General features: G+C 40.0%; 1 protein-coding gene across 3 annotated transcripts in view; it reads right to left on the bottom strand.

The window, feature by feature from the left end:
• Window positions 1–16,346, bottom strand: part of ARHGAP10 (Rho GTPase activating protein 10) — a 337,610-nt gene that overhangs the window by 167,530 nt on the left and 153,734 nt on the right. The gene's annotated exons all lie outside the window — the stretch shown is intronic.

The following is a 16,346-nucleotide window of genomic DNA, read 5'->3' as shown; positions in this document are numbered from 1 at the left end:
ACTGTAAACAATGCTGCTATCAACATAGGTGTACAAATATCTCCTTGAGACCCTGCTTCCAATTCTTTTGGGTATATACCCACAAGTGGAGTTGTCCAGCATGACATAATAAATATATGTCTGGTCTCTGACCCTATTTCCTGGCACACAGCTCCTAAAACCCTTAGAATCTCTGCAATGATGTGTCATTTTGTATACTAATGAGCTGACGGGACTGGGGGGCTCCTGGAAAGTCTCAGGATGAGGGCCGGTTGCCAAGGGAACCAACCATGTGATTAGAGGATTAGAACTTTCAGCTCCATCCCACCCATACACCTCCCAGGAGTGGGGTAGGGCTGGAAATTGACTTCAAACACCAATGGCCAACGATTTAATCAATCATTCCTGCACAATGAAGCCTCCATAAAAATCCCTGGGGTTCAGAGAGAGCTTGCAGGCTGATGAGCCCATGAAGATGCTAGAGAGAGAGCACCTAGAGAAGACATGGGAGCTCCAAGCCCCTTCCTCCATACTTTGCCCTATATATCGCTTCATGAATCTCTTCGTCTGTTCCCATTAAAATATCCTTTGTAATAAATCAGCAACAGTAAGTAAACTGTTTTCCAGAGTTCTGTGAGGCATTCTAGAAAATTATCAAACTCAAGGACAGGGTCATGGGAATGCCTGATTTATATAACCAAAAGCACAGCTGACAACCTGGACTTGTGACTGGCATCTGAAGCGGTAGGGGGCAGTCTTGAGCCCTGGATCTGTTGGGTCTTCATGAACTCTACTTAGTGTCAAAACTGAGTTCAATCATAGGACACTTGGTCTCCACAGAGAATTGGAGAATTCCTTAGTGCAGAGAAACCCACACCATTCTGAGTACAGAAGTGTTCTGTGAGTAGGGAGAAATAGTTTTGTCTCACAAGAGGGGTCAAATGTAATTTTTTTTTTTTAATGTTGTTCATTCCCACTAACAATGCACAGGGTTCCAATTTCTCCATATCTTCACCAACACTTGTAATTTTCTCTCTCTTTCTCTCTTTTTTTTTTTTGAAAGTAGCCATTTTAATAGGTGTGGGGTGGTAGTAATGATTAAATTTTATTTATAAAAGAGATACATGTTTATTGTTACCCAGGCATGGGCAGAGTGAAAGCAGAAAATCATCTTTCACCCCATCCCAATTCCACTTCCAAGAAGACAGCACTGTTAACTGTTTAGGGTGTTTCCTCTGTATTTTCTTAGAGCTCTGGGTTGGTCCTCAGGGCCAAATGCCAATTTTTCCCAGTTCAGTTTATTTGGACATTTAGAGAGTCTGCCAGAAAACTCTTCATATTGGGAAGGAGTCCTAGGTAGAAAAGCCATTAATAATTCCTCTTAAACTGTGGTGGCTTCTCCAATGAGACAAATTTTGTATATTTGATCAAAAGTATTAAAAATGAACCTTTCTGGCAAGGGATGAAAAGGTAGAATACTCCAAACCATAGACAACTGGAAATGAAAATAGATGGTTGAAATGGAAAGTAAACATTCATTCTCCTTTGATACTGAATATACTTTTTAAAGTTAACACTCCTGTAACAGTACTTCACCTCATTTTCAAGTATTGGGTAATCTCTTACAAGTAAAGCAAGCAGCAAGAATCAAGCGCAATTCAATAATCACTACAATTTTTATAAAGTACTATTAAAGCATGCAATACTCCAAAAGCATCATGCCAAATACAAATATGCAATGCCCCCAATGTTCACACCCACAGGCGTTAGGCTTTCTCCCCACATGATGGTTATAAAGCCTGAGAAGTTATGTGCTTCAAGTTCACTACCAAGTAACTATAGCTGCAACTGATAGTCTCTTGTCTTCAACCATTTTCTCCAGACTATGAATTTTGTGGGAAAAAACATCACTTGTAATCCCCCTACCCCACTGCTGAACAGCAAAATGGCTCTTTCCTGTCTACCCTAAACATTTCAGCATTGGCCCGGCTCTGCCATCACCTTGGCACTACGGGGCTCACAACCAAGATTCCACCTCCTCCTGCTCTTCTATGCACAGCATCCTTCTGGAGCAAGAATCGAGGCAAGATGCCCAGAAAACCAGGCTGTTTTAAGAAGTGCCTCGAATGGGACGTGAAGATTTTGGCCCTTATTCTTAGTAACCCACACTGGGCTCAGGGGAGTTAATTAAAATTGTGAGGGAAAACTTCAGATGGCAGGCATGTTTTTCTTTACATCAGTTAAGTGATAAAACAATATTTACACACAGGGGGTCTCAGGTCTCCGTGACTGCTCCAATCTTGCAAAGGAGAAGAAACAGCTAAAGACCTCTCCCAAAAGTACGTGGAATGGATTCAAACACTTAATATGTAACTAAGTGAACTGAAGTATAAAACGGACGGTAAGAGGCCACAGCAAATATATAACAGAAAGTTAACAGCTTTTCTAATCCAGGAATGGCAAAACCAGCAGAGAAAACGGGACCCCAGGTTAAAAATGGCAAAGTCTGTCACGGGAATACAAACACGGGGTTTACAAACGTTCAGTTCAACGACCATTGAACGATTATCCGTTGTGCTTTAGGTCTTGTACCAGAGGGTCAGGAATTATTAAATATCTCACTACCTGCTAGGCACTGGGCTGAGCGCACAGCCCACAAAGGGCTGACTATCTAGCACAGAAAGCAAAAGGTAAACAAATTACAAATAATCAATGAGTTACAAGTACACAGAGCGCTGCCAGGGAGTCAGGTAAGTGTAAATGAGTGAAACCAGCTACCTAGAAGGAAAAGAAGAAGAGAGCAGGACATCAGGAGATGCGTGTCCACATATAAAAGCTTTCAGTTTCAAATATGCTAAATCATTGTGGTCTAGGAGACTTGTCGGTGAGCTAATTCCGCAGCCAGTCTCTTTGGGCAACTTCAGGATTTCAAGGTGCTATGGAGTTAGAAAAGGAAAGCCTGGCCTAACCGTGGAAGTTAGGCATCCCTGGGGAAGCGACATTTAATCTGAGGCTTTATGGATAAATGAGCCATGCAGGAGCAATAGGGCCAGAGTCGTCCCCTAGACCAAAGAGGCACCTTAGGAGGAAAGAGCGCACTTTCTTGGAGCTGGGATCAGCCTCATCACGGGTCCTACAAACCAGCTGGACCAGCAACATGATGGAAAGCTGGAGATGCAGCTCAGGGTCTCGCCACAAAGGGCCTCCTTGGCCATGCTAAGGGTTTGCTTATCCTAAATGTCACTGAAAGTTTTTAGTAGGGGGTTAACATGATCAGATTAAAGGTGTACATGAACACTGGCTGCTGCTGGGCGGAAAACAGACTGAAGAGGGGTGGGTGCAAAGATTTGTTAGAAGACTCAGAGGATATAAGACAGAGTGACCAAAATGAAGGAAAAACAAATGAATGGACCTGAGAAATAGTCATGAGGTGTTACTACATACTATGGGCAACAAAATAATGAGTAAGAAAGCTGTCACCCCAAGAATAAAGAATAAAAGACAGATCATTTCCAATATAACGTCAATAACTAGTTAAGGGATTCGGTGAGAGCCAAAAACAACTGTAGCAAATAAGGACTTACTATACTTATAATACTCAAAATCAGACACCGAACCTGATGAAATTTCCTGTGCTTTCTAGTTTCCTTTTGTTTTCCCCCTAAGGTTTTCCATTCATACTCGAGGGGAGATAATATTTACTACCAGTATATGGTTGGATATTCTTTTTTTTTCAATATTCATTTATTTTGTTTATTTATTTTCCTTTTTTTTTTTTTTGGCTGCGTCGGGTCTTAGTTGTGGCACGTGGAATCTTCACTGAGGCACACGGGTTTCTCTGTAGTTGTGGTGTGCGGGTTTTCTCTCTCTAGTTGTGGCGTGCGGGTTTTCTCTCCCTAGTTGAGGCACGTGAGCTCAAAAGTTGTGGCGCGCTGGCTTAGCTGCCCCGCAGTATATGAGATCTTAGTTCACCAACCAGGGATCGAACCCACATCCCCTGCATTGGAAGGTGGATTCTTTACCACTGGACCACCAGGGAAGTCCCTGGTTGGATACTCTTAACTAAGTTGTACATAGAGCAGCAGATAAGAGAAATAATGACCGGTTCTGATAACTTGGAAGACAAGACAAAAGTGTTGAATGGTGAAGAGTCATGAACTAGAATTACAGATAGTAAAGTGAGGACAAAAGCAATTGTCAGGCTTCAGATGAAACAGCCATATTACAACTGGATAGAAATCCAATGTGGCATAAAAACTAAAGCATTATTCTACTCCTTGCCTCCGAGGCATGATGCCTCAGCCTTGAGCCCCCTAGCCCTTTAAGGGATACGGCGAAGAACAAACAAATCAACCTGCTGAAAGATAAGAGATTCAGTAGCAATCTATCACCTACAAGGAAAGAATTCTATTTCTGTTCCCATTTTGACAAATAATAACATGGTAACTCACAACAATTCCAGTTTGGAGAATTAATTCATCACACTGTAGTGATTCCTCGGAACACTTCACACTTGCCACATGTTACTTAAAGGGATCAGTCACCAGTATTACAGAAAGCTGGGCCCCATCCTACCACACACGTTGCCCACAGCCATCCACTATAAGCCCCTACCTCTAAATGAAACATCGTGCGCTAAAACACGTTTCAACCATTTAAAATTTCTCAAGTGTCCTCCCCTTTTTTAATAATCAATTGCTAGGAAATCATTAAGCCAAACTGAGACTTAAGGACACATTTTAAACTACAGTATTAATAGCATCTCATCCTTAAACCATAAAAATTCTCTGGTTTTTGAAACAAAGACATGTTTTATTAATAAGATTTAATGGACATATAGAACAACATGGTGACCAAGAGGCTAGTGAAGAACAGAAAATTTTACAACAATGTGCTGGATTATTCACATTTACATAAAGAAAGAAATAGCAATTATCTCTTTTTCATTTCACGGAGAAGCTAAGGGAAAAACATTAGCGACTCCCCAGAAGCTAGAACCAGGATGGAGAACGTTCTAATTTGGGGTTCTTGGAGCAGATACTGCTGCAATGCGTTACACGGGTCCAGCTGAGGACAGCGCCTCCTCTTCTTCCTTCATCAAATAATCATCTCGACCAAACTAACATCGGGTACGGGCTGTGTATCACACACTGTGCTAAGCTCTGGATAATCCTGCATGCATAGCAAGGCAAAGCGGATTCCTGGCATACAAAGGCAATGGGATAAACTTCACGAAGGAAAAGTGGACCAGACAAAAGAGAGCACCTGGCCGGGACAGTCTGTCCTTACTTAAAACCAAAATTATTATCTGTAGAGCACAAGGTTGAGAACTGAAATCTGAAGAAACAGGTTAAACAGGTTCTTATTCTTAAATCAGCACCTCAATCTCGTTTCATTCATTCATTCAAAACAGTATGGACTATTACGCATCAGACACTACCCAAGGCAGATGCGTGAGAAACAGTTTTAGGAAACTAGTGTCTATCTGTATTCTATGTTTGACCCCTTATCTATTAATTCTCTTTCAACTGCATTTTTTATAGTGCTATCGAAGCACATGGAAGACATGCATTTTCCTTAGATTCTACATGGCAGATCAATGAGCCCGTATGTTAAGAAAATATACATGAGCAGAGAGAAACATTCACAAGACATTTATGAGATGTCAATTGATATTATTGTAAATGGAGAAATTAAGAGAAAAAACTAAGAAGCAGCTACCAAAATTTATGATGGTAACAAATCGGGAATATTCTAATGCTTTTCTAAGAGGAATGTTGAAAAGGAAGAGGGGGAAAAAAACCCCAGCACATTACAAGTCCTGCACTAAATTATACTCTAAGGGGAAAGTGCCAAATCCAAGCAAAACACTTTTAAAAGTTTTAGAAATGTAGCAGTCATAATTAGCTTCTCATAAGGGTTGCTGGAAAATTTTTTAAATACATACATTTTCTCCTGAGATAATTAAAGCATGTTACCTGATTTTACTAAGGGGGAAGACTTTATAACAACTTCTTTCTTCTGTCCACTAAAAAGGTGTTTCAAATAGAGCAAGTAAGCAATGATATAGTCACAAGGAGGATTGTTTTCTCCAGTAAAAGTGAATTCAACCCATTAATCATTAGAGAACAGCTGTGTAGAAGTTGTTAAGACAACATCATTCTCACCTTAAGAACATGAACAAGATGGAGAACCTATAAAATCACAGTTTTGTTTTGCTTTATGTTAAACAACCATCTGATGGGACTTCCCTGGTGGTCCAGTGGTTAAGACTCCATGCTTCCAACACAGGGACGTGGGTTGCATCCCTGGTCGGGGAACTAAGATCCCACATGCCGCACGGCACAGCAAGTAGGTAAAGTAAAGTGAAGAACCATATGAGAACTGAAAATGCAAAAAATTCCTAGTTAACTAAAATGCAGAAAGTAACAAGTCCTTTCTTGGAGAGAAGGCACATGTGCACATACAGCTGTTTTCATCCTTTGTGAAGCAGCAGGACAAAGAGAAAGCCATCAGAGATGAGGAAAACAGGATTTTAACAAAGTTTCAAAGGTAGAGTATGAGCTGGTGTGATGGTTTAAATCCTTAGAAGACACAGACACGAAGAGAATGTGAACCCACCCTCTCACTCCTTCCCACAGTGTTTCCCCAGGTGCTCAGGGGCAGTCTGAGGGCAGAGCCGAAAGAGGTGTGTCCGCTAAGACTGAGGGGCAGGGCAGGAGAGCTTCCGGAGAGGGTTCAGATAGCATCCTCAAATCACAGGAAGCCAGAGACTAACAGAATCTAACTAAAGTAACAACAATGCCCAATCTCAGCTCAACCGCCAACTGACCTGACAGCCCTACGCATTAGCAGCCTGATGGAAAAATGGGCATGTCCTTTACCAGATATGAATATTACTTACCTTAGTCTCTACTGCTCTCTTACAATCCCTGGTGTTCAACCAGAAAATTACAAAGCATGCAAAGAAGCAAAGAAATGTAACCCAACATCAAGACAGGAAGTAGTCAAGAGAACCAGACCCAGAAATAGCCCAGGTATAGCTGGGGGAGGGGGAGGGGGGTGGACTGAAACCTAAAAACAACAGTAAATATGTTAAAGGATCCATGGCAAAAGGCGGCCAACACACATAAACTGATGGGAATTTCAGCAAAGAGATGGAAACTATTAAAAAGACACAAATGGATATGCAAGAAAAGAGTTCAGGAGCACACGTTCCACATGCAAAGCAACCAAACCCAAGTCTATATCCCCAACCGCCCCCTTTATCTAACTCACACGCCCAGCCAATATTTCCCCTGCCCTAAAATCACCCCCAGGCCAGATACCAGACAACTGAAAACCACACCTACAGCCTAGAGCTCACCAACATTACTCAGAGTAGCTAATCCTATGCTTTCTCCCCTTCTCTGCCTTACAGACACCCCAGTAAAAGCTCTAGTCTAGGATTTCCGCTCACTCCTTCCTGACTCCTGACCAAAACCTGGTGTTTCCCCACATGGCCCTATGTGGCATGGTGTGCCCTCTTCTCTTGGAAAGTGTAAGGAATAAAATTCTCTTCCAATGGCATCAGCCTCTACATGACATCACTCAGCCACCTGGGTAAGTTAAAATCCTGCAGGTGTAACTGAAACCAGTATCAAATGGTCTAACATAATGCAGTTAGAGTTCCAGAACGTGAAGAAAGAGAAAAGGGGGCAAAAGAAGCATATGAGGAGATAATGGCTAAAATTTTCTGAAACTGAGAAGAATTATCAACTCCCATATCTGAGAACTTCAATGATCCCCAAGCAAGATAAAACAAAGAAAACCCCATTTAGGCACCTCATAAAAAGAAAATCTTGAAAGCAGCGAAAGAAAGAGATGACAGGGCTTCCCTGGTGGCACAGTAGTTGAGAATCTGCCTGCTAATGCAGGGGACACGGGTTCGAGCCCTGGTCTGGGAAGATCCCACATGCCGTGGAGCAACTGGGCCCGTGAGCCACGACTACTGAGCCTGCGCATCTGGAGCCTGTGCTCCGCAACGGGAGAGGCCGCGATAATGAGAGGCCCGTGCACTGCAATGAAGAGTGGCCCCCACTTGCCACAACTGGAGAAAGCCCTCGCACAGAAATGAAGACCCAACACAGCCATAAATAAATAAATAATTAATTTAAAAAAAAAAAAAAAAGACATGACGAACTTCCCTGGTGGTCCAGTGGGTAAGACTCTGCATTCCCAATGCAGGTGGCCCGGGTTCGATCCCTGGTCTGGGAACTAGATCCCACAGGCATGCCACAGCTAAGAGTCCACAGGCCCCAACTAAGAGCCCACATGCTGCAACTAAAGAAAAAAGATACTGCATGCCGCAACTAAGACCAGGTGCAGCATAAATAAATAAATAAATAAATATTTTAAAAATAAAAGACATGAAACCACACACACACACACACCCATATATATGTAAATAAAACATTAAATTTTTTAAAAGAGTACTGATTATTAATTTCATAAAGTAAAACTAGTAACGTATTGTTGGGCTCAGAGTGTATGTAGAATTAAAGTCTATAAAACAAGGGCACAGAGGGCAAAAGGGTGGTAATTGGAAGTCTACTGTTGTAAGTTTATATTGTTTATGAAAAGGTAAAAATATGGTTAATTTAAAAATGCACCTTATACTCTGTAGGACAACTACTAAAAAATGCACATACAAAGAGGCATAACTAAAAATCATAGAGAGGAGATAAATCATAGAGGAGATAAAATAGAACACTAAAAAAGACTCAATTCATTCAAAAGAAGGCAGCAAAGGAGGAACAGAGGAACAAAGAGCAAACAGAACAAACAGAAAACAAAACCAAGATGGTGGGCTTAAACCCATACACATCTACAACTACACTATATACACATTAACTAAAACCCTGATTAAAATGCAAAGGCTAATACACTGGATTTTTTAAGAGCAGGACTCAATTATATGCTGTTTATGAAAAGCAAGGTTGAAACATAAAGACAAAGAGTTAAAAGAAAAAGGATGGAAAAAAATATGTACACCTGAAACTAACACAGCACTGTTAATCAACTATACTTCAATATAAAATAAAAAGTGAAAAAAAATATGCCACATAAACACTGAGCATAAGAAAGCTAGCATGGCTATATATATTTTCTTTTTTCAGTGTGGCTATATTAATATCACAAGGTAGATTTTGAGATAAAGATTATTACCAGAAACAGAGACATTTCATAATGATAAAAGGGTCACTTCAAGAAGACATAATCATAAACATGCAGACACAAAAAAGCAAAAGATCTCAAATAATCAATATAGGAAACAAAAATTACAAAATCAAAGGAAAACAGGCACATCTTCATCAAAGTTAGAGATTTTAACATCCCTGGTTTAGTCACTGATAGAACAATATCAAAAATCAAAACAATACAGAACATCCGAGCAACAACAACCAGCTTGATCTAACCGACATTTCAAGAACACTACAACAGCAGAAAAATCACTGTTCTCATGTGCACATGGGTCATTTACTAAATAGACCACATTTGGGACAATGAAACAAGTCTAGTAAACTTCAACTCATTGATAAAATATAGAGTATGTTATCTAACCAAAAGAGAATTAAAGTAGAAAAACAAGAATAATATTGCACATAGAAAATCCCCATCCATTTGGAATTTTTTTTTATATAAGTTTATTTTATTTTATTTATTTTTGGCTGCATTGGGTTTTCGTTGCTGCGCGTTGGTTTTTCTCTAGTTGCGGCGAGTGGGGGCTTGTCTTCGTTGCCGTGCACAGACTTCTCATTGCAGTGGCTTCTCTTGTTGTGGAGCGTGGGCTGTAGGCGCGTGGGCTTCAGTAGTTGTGGCTCGCGGGTTCTAGAGCGCAGGCTCAGTAGTTGCGGCACACGGGCTTAGTTGCTCCTTGGCATGTGGGATCTTGCCGGACCAGGGCTCGAACCTGTGTCCTCTGCATTCGCAGGCGGATTCTTAACCACTGTGTCACCAGGTAAGTCCCTAGAAAGATGTTTTAAAGATTGCAAATCGGGCTTCCCTGGTGGCGAAGTGGTTAAGAATCCGCCTGCGAATGCAGAGGACACAGGTTCGAGCCCTGGTCCGGCAAGATCCCACATGCCAAGGAGCAACTAAGCCCGTGTGCCGCAACTACTGAGCCTGCGCTCTAGAACCCGCGAGCCACAACTACTGAAGCCCACGCGCCTACAGCCCACGCTCCACAACAAGAGAAGCCACTGCAATGAGAGGTCTGTGCACGGCAACGAAGACAAGCCCCCGCTCGCCGCAACTAGAGAAAAACCAACGCGCAGCAACGAAAACCCAATGCAGTCAATCAATCAATCAATCAATCAATAAATCCTCTTTCTAGATAACACCTGAGTAAAAATTCAACACCTATGTCCTAATCACATAAAATTTTTTTTAATTTTCTGGAGTTGAATTACAATGAAAACACTACACATCAAAATTTGTGGGATGCAAGCTAAAGCTGTTTTAGAAGGAAATCTATAGATTTATATGTCTACATTCAAAATAAAATGGAAAATCAATGCTTCCATCTTAAGAAATGTTTAAAAGAAAACCAAAATCCAAAGGAAATAAAAATAAAAGCAAAAAACAATGAAATAGAATATGGACAATATGGGTCATCTGAAAAAATTAATAAAACTGATAAAGTTCTAGGCAAGACTTATTGAGAAAAAAATGAAAAACTTCAGTACCAAGCATTAAAAAAGAGGTATCACTACAGATCCTCTTTGAAAATAAGAGGTATTATGAAGAAATTTATTCCAATAAAGTCAAAAGCTTAGAGGAAATAAACAAATTCCATGAAAACCAATTTATCAAAACTAACACACAAAACTAGGAAATCTGGATATTACTTTACATACTAAATAAATTGAATCTGTAATTTTTAAACTTCCCACAAAAAACCCCACTAGACCAAGATGGTTTCACAGGTAAATTCTCCCCAACACTTAAGGAAGAAACCACACAGACACTTTGAAATAACAGAGCCAGATGGAAAAGTTCTCAACTCTCTGAAGCCACCATAACCCTGATATCAAAATCAGACGAAGACATTACAAAAAAAGAGCATAACATACAATATCTGTCACAAACACAAATACCCTCAACCAAATATTAGCAAAAAAAATACAGCAATATCCAATGAAGTTAATACATCACTACCAAGTAGAGTTTATCTCAGAAAAGCAAGGTTAGTTTAACTTAGAAAATTCAATGCAATTCACCCATTAACAAATTAGAGAAAAATATTTAATGATCATTTCAATAGATGCTGACAAGTCTTTTTTTTTTCAAAAGTCAACATCTACTTATGATTAAAACTAGGAAGAGACAAAAACTTCCTCAATATAAAAGGCACCTACAATCTTCAGCTAACATCATACTTTACAGTGAATAATAAATGCTTTTCCCCTTAAGATGCAGAATAAGACAAGATGCCCAATATCACCACTTCCATTCAACATATTATTGGAGGTCTTGGCAGTACAAAAAGACAAGTAAAATAAATAAAAGGCATTCAGATTGGAAAGAAAGCAAGCAAGCTGTCTTTATTCACACATGATGCCATTGTGTACAATAAAAAAAAAAAATCTTAAACTACAAGCAATAAATCAACTCAGCAATAGAGCAGGACAAAAACGAACTGCATTTTTATATACTAACAGTATATTGGAAAATGAAATGAAAAACATAATACATTTTAAAATAGCACCCAGAAACATAAAATACTTAGGGAAACTTAACAAAAGTTATCCATGACCCTACATTGAAAACTATAAAACAATGCTGAAATTCAAGACTAAATAAATAGAAGCTCAGACGCATGAATTATTAAAACTCCATATTGAAAATATTAGCCAGCAGGTTTTTTGATGAAGGATCCTGATGAAGGATTAGTATCCAGAATACTTAAAATAATTCCTACAAATAAACTGACTGTAAAATTTATATGGAAATGCAAAGGATCTAGAATGGCCAAAACAATTTTGAAAAAAACCAGAGGAATCATACCACCTGGCTTCAAGACCTACTATAAAGCTACAGTATTAATGATAGTGTGGAATTGGCAAAAGGACAAATAAACCAATGGAACAGAATAAGCTAGAATTAGACCTGCAAATACACAGACAAGTGTTTTATGACAAAGGTGCCAAAACAATCCAATGACAGGAAAGTCCTTTTCAACAAATGGTGCTAGAAATACTGGTTATCTGTATAGGAAAAGATAAATAACACACAATCTCCACAAATCACACCACACACTACCCAAAAATCTTCACAAGTCATAGACCCATTATAAAGCTTTCAAAGAGAAAACACACGGGGACTTCCCTGGTGGCACAGTGGTTAAGACTCTGTGCTCCCAATGCAGGGGGCCCAGGGTTCGATCCCTGGCCAGGGAACTAGACCCCACATGCATGCCACAACCAAGGAGCCCCCCGGGAGGGAGGGAGGAAGGAAACATGGGAAAATGTTTTTTGCAACCTTGGGATAGGTAAAGATTTCTCAGAACAAAGAGTTCTACCAATAAAATTTTTTTAAACTGATAAATTCAACTTCATCAAAATTAGAATGTTCTTCTCATCAAAGCACTGTTAAGAAAATGAATAGGCAAACCACAGATCAGAGAAAATACTCACAATTAACATATTCATAATTAATACAGCTGATGAAGGATTAGTATCCAGAAAACTTAATTCCTACAATTCAATAACAAAAAGACCAACAACATATTTTAAATGACCAAAAGACTTTAATAGACAATTCACAATGTTAGAAATATAATTGGCCAGAAAGCATATGGAACAGCACTCAATCAACATCACTAGTCATGATCAGCTTAAACGAAAAACACTAACATTATCAAAGGTTGGTTACAGGGTGGAGCAGCTGGAACTCCAATACATCGCTGGTAAGAGGATTAAACTACTTTGGACAATTGTCAATTTTCTTAAAAGTCACACACACACACACACACACACACACACACACACCCAAACACCCAGCAATCCCACTCAGAGGTATTTATCCAAGAGAAATGAAAACGTGTGTCCACACAAACCCTTGTATACAATTGTTCATTATGACTTTGTTTACAAAAGCTAGAAACTTTTTGATGATCCACACTCCAATGTCCTTCAGCATGCATCTTCATGAATAAATTCATATGAATGTCTATTCAGATTTCCATTTAAATATTGGAACCAATATAAAATGTGGCTTTCAGTATGCCACTATCAACAATACCATCCTTAGGGTAAAAATCTTACATTCTATGAAAAACACAGAAGGCTATATACAAGAAATGCTATTTCTAATTCTGCCCACTCCGTTTTCTACCAATTCCACCTAAATTCTTTTAAAATGACTTCCTTTCCTCTTCTCTCTACCCTGGAATCTTAGCAGAATTCTCGAATAACGCACCACGCCCGAAAGGATAACGCCAGACAGAGAGAGCCCTTTGCACTGTGGCTTTATTCATCCCCTGTACTATAACCAATTATGCTATTACACTTTTTTAATTGAAATGTACACCCATAAATACATTTCCGTAAACACGTAAAAGAAAACAGTACAATTCCATTCAATTCCACAAACTCTTGGAGTTGTCTTTTCCAATGCTTTAAAACAGGGCTTCTCTACAGCAACTCTACTGACAGGTTGGACCAGACGGTGCTTTCCTGGGGAAGGCTGTCCTGGGCTGGACATTTACCAGCACTGCTGGCCTCCATCCACTAGACAGTAGTAGCAACAGCCTGCACCCCTGCTGCCCCCCCCATCCCAACTGTGACAGTCAAAATGTCCCCAGACATAAAATCACTCACTGCTGAGAACCTCAGACTTCAAGGATTACCTTAACAGGTTTTCCCAAGATTTCTATGATTCCTTTTGCTTTGGGCCTTTTTTCCTCCGAGTTTCCAAACTGTGACCAAATCTTCAAGATCAAATTTAACAATCAATTTTTCTAGTATAACCTTTCCCAGCCAGCCCTATTCCCTGTTGCTTCTCAGCTCCCTAAGCACCTTAGACAGACCTCTAAACGGTTATTTGTTTGCAAACACTCCCAGTCTGTGAGTTCCCTTAAGGTCAGGCCTTTGAGTCTCTGGTTTACTCTCCCATCCTCAGCGTCAAACACAGTCAATGGCTGTTTAGTTGCCTGAATGGCATGCACTATAAAATACCTACAAATATTACTCCAGCTAATGTGCTACAGAAACATTCTCATTATTATTCAGTCCAATTGCATGGGCTTCTGGAAGCAGTATGCTCTTAGTTCACTCTTTTAAAGTGATAAAGAGTACATTACCATGCACACAGATGCTAAATAAAGTCTCTGGTATAAATGCAGGCTAAATATGCATACTGCTTCAGATACATAGGTGATTTCACCTTCTCATCATCATCATGAAAATACAAATGGGTGAATTATAAAAATAAGAAGTATAGGGGCTTCCCTGGTGGCGCAGTGGTTGAGAATCTGCTTGCCAGTGCAGGGGACACGGGTTCGAGCCCTGGTCTGGGAAGATCCCACATGCCGCGGAGCGACTAGGCCCGTGAGCCACAATTACTGAGCCTGCGCGTCTGGAGCCTGTGCTCCGCAACAAGAGAGGCCACGATAGTGAGAAGCCCGCGCACCGCGATGAAGAGTGGTCCCCGCTCGCCGCAACTAGAGAAAGCCCTCGCACAGAAACGAAGACCCAACACAGCCAAAAATAAATAAATAAATAAATAAATTTATAAAAAAAAAAAAATAAGTATCTTGCCAACATCCTTTCAAGTGCAATATACTAGGACCTAGGCAACATCAAACCAAATATAATATTTGAAATGTCAAATTAATGAAAGCAAAATGGGAAGCATTTTCTTTAAGTGGCGCCTGGCTGTGATGTGTGGGAGAACTTCACAGAATGGCAATTATTTAGCAAGCAAGTGTGTGAGGGTCACAGCACAATGTAGCACGTGGCAGGCATGCCAGTGAAATGGAAAAGCAAGTTATATAACAAAATTGTTGGGGCAGGGGATATTTCACCCTTCAGGGAGGAACGCTGCATCTCCTGACAAACTACAGCTTGCCGTGGGGAAAGTAAGTACACAAAATGCTCTTCTCCAACCTAAAACCAGTGACGTGACCATTTCACAGCCCGTGGTATTTGAAGTGTGACTGGTGAAGTAGTGAATGTTTATAGTCATTTAAAAGCCTGGTTTTAGTTATGGTAAGTATTCCTTTATCTGCAGCAGTGTTCCTTTTTTTTTAGGCTTTATTGAGATATAATTCACCATAAAATTTACCTAGAGTGTACAGTTCAACGGCTTTTAATATAGTCACAGAGCTGTACAACCATCTCCAAAATCAATTTTAGAACATTTTTATCACGCTCTAAAAAAAAAAAAACAACCCATACCCATTAGCCATTATTCTTTATTTTCCTCCAAACCCTCAGCCCTGGGGAACCACTAATCTACTTTCTGTCTACACAGATTTGCCAGTGTAGAACATTCTGGATGTTTCATATAAATGGAATCATACAATATGTAATCTTTTGTGACTCGCTGGTTTCACTCAGCAAACTGCTTTCAAGGTTCATCCACATTGTAGCATGTTGTAGTGGTTTGATATAATTTCAAATCTTCTTGTTTATGACAAAAATAAAGTTGTTTTTAAAAGTGAAGTTGGGAGAGACACTGCTTTGGGAAAGATCCCTGGTGTTCTCCTTACTTGCTGCAGGTAATAAATCCTTCCTTCTCCTGATCTTTGGCTTGGTTTTATCTATTGGCTTGACACCCACCGACAGGTGAACACAGTTTTGGGTTACCAGAAGGACTCTGCACCCAGCTGCCTTGGAATCTTCTCTGAATTCCACCAAGCCCTCCTTATCATTTCCTGCTTTGTTTTGTGTTTTGCTTTATTCACTTTTTACCAGACGGGACGTTTCCGGGGCTTAGCCACTGACAATCATATCCTATGTTTTAAAATGCATCCATATTCAACATGCAATAACTATGTCTTGCTGTAAAACGTTTTTGAAAAGATTTTGATAAATTTCAGCTTTTGTAAGAAAAAATCATTTTATGAACATAAAAAGAGTGACGTTGTTTTCAAGAGCAAAGTTACTGTTTCGGTATAAAAGTGAAATTGTGAGTCAGGAGGTCATCGTCCACATCTGAGGTTGCCGAGAGCACTGCATAACTCAGCTAGTGAAGGGCGCTGCTGGAGGCTTATCAATAAGAACACGTGAGGAAGCAACCGTGGAGAGGGGGGATTTGGACTCTGAATACGCAGCGTTTGTAAGGTCTACTCGAGTGTGTTCGGTCTGGGCAAGGCTACCCTC

The sequence above is a fragment of the Balaenoptera acutorostrata genome, chromosome 5, assembly GCF_949987535.1.
Source record: "Balaenoptera acutorostrata chromosome 5, mBalAcu1.1, whole genome shotgun sequence".
Taxonomy (NCBI): domain Eukaryota; kingdom Metazoa; phylum Chordata; class Mammalia; order Artiodactyla; family Balaenopteridae; genus Balaenoptera; species Balaenoptera acutorostrata.
Note: the sequence above shows the minus strand (reverse complement) of the source record. Positions and strands in the feature narration are given on the sequence as shown.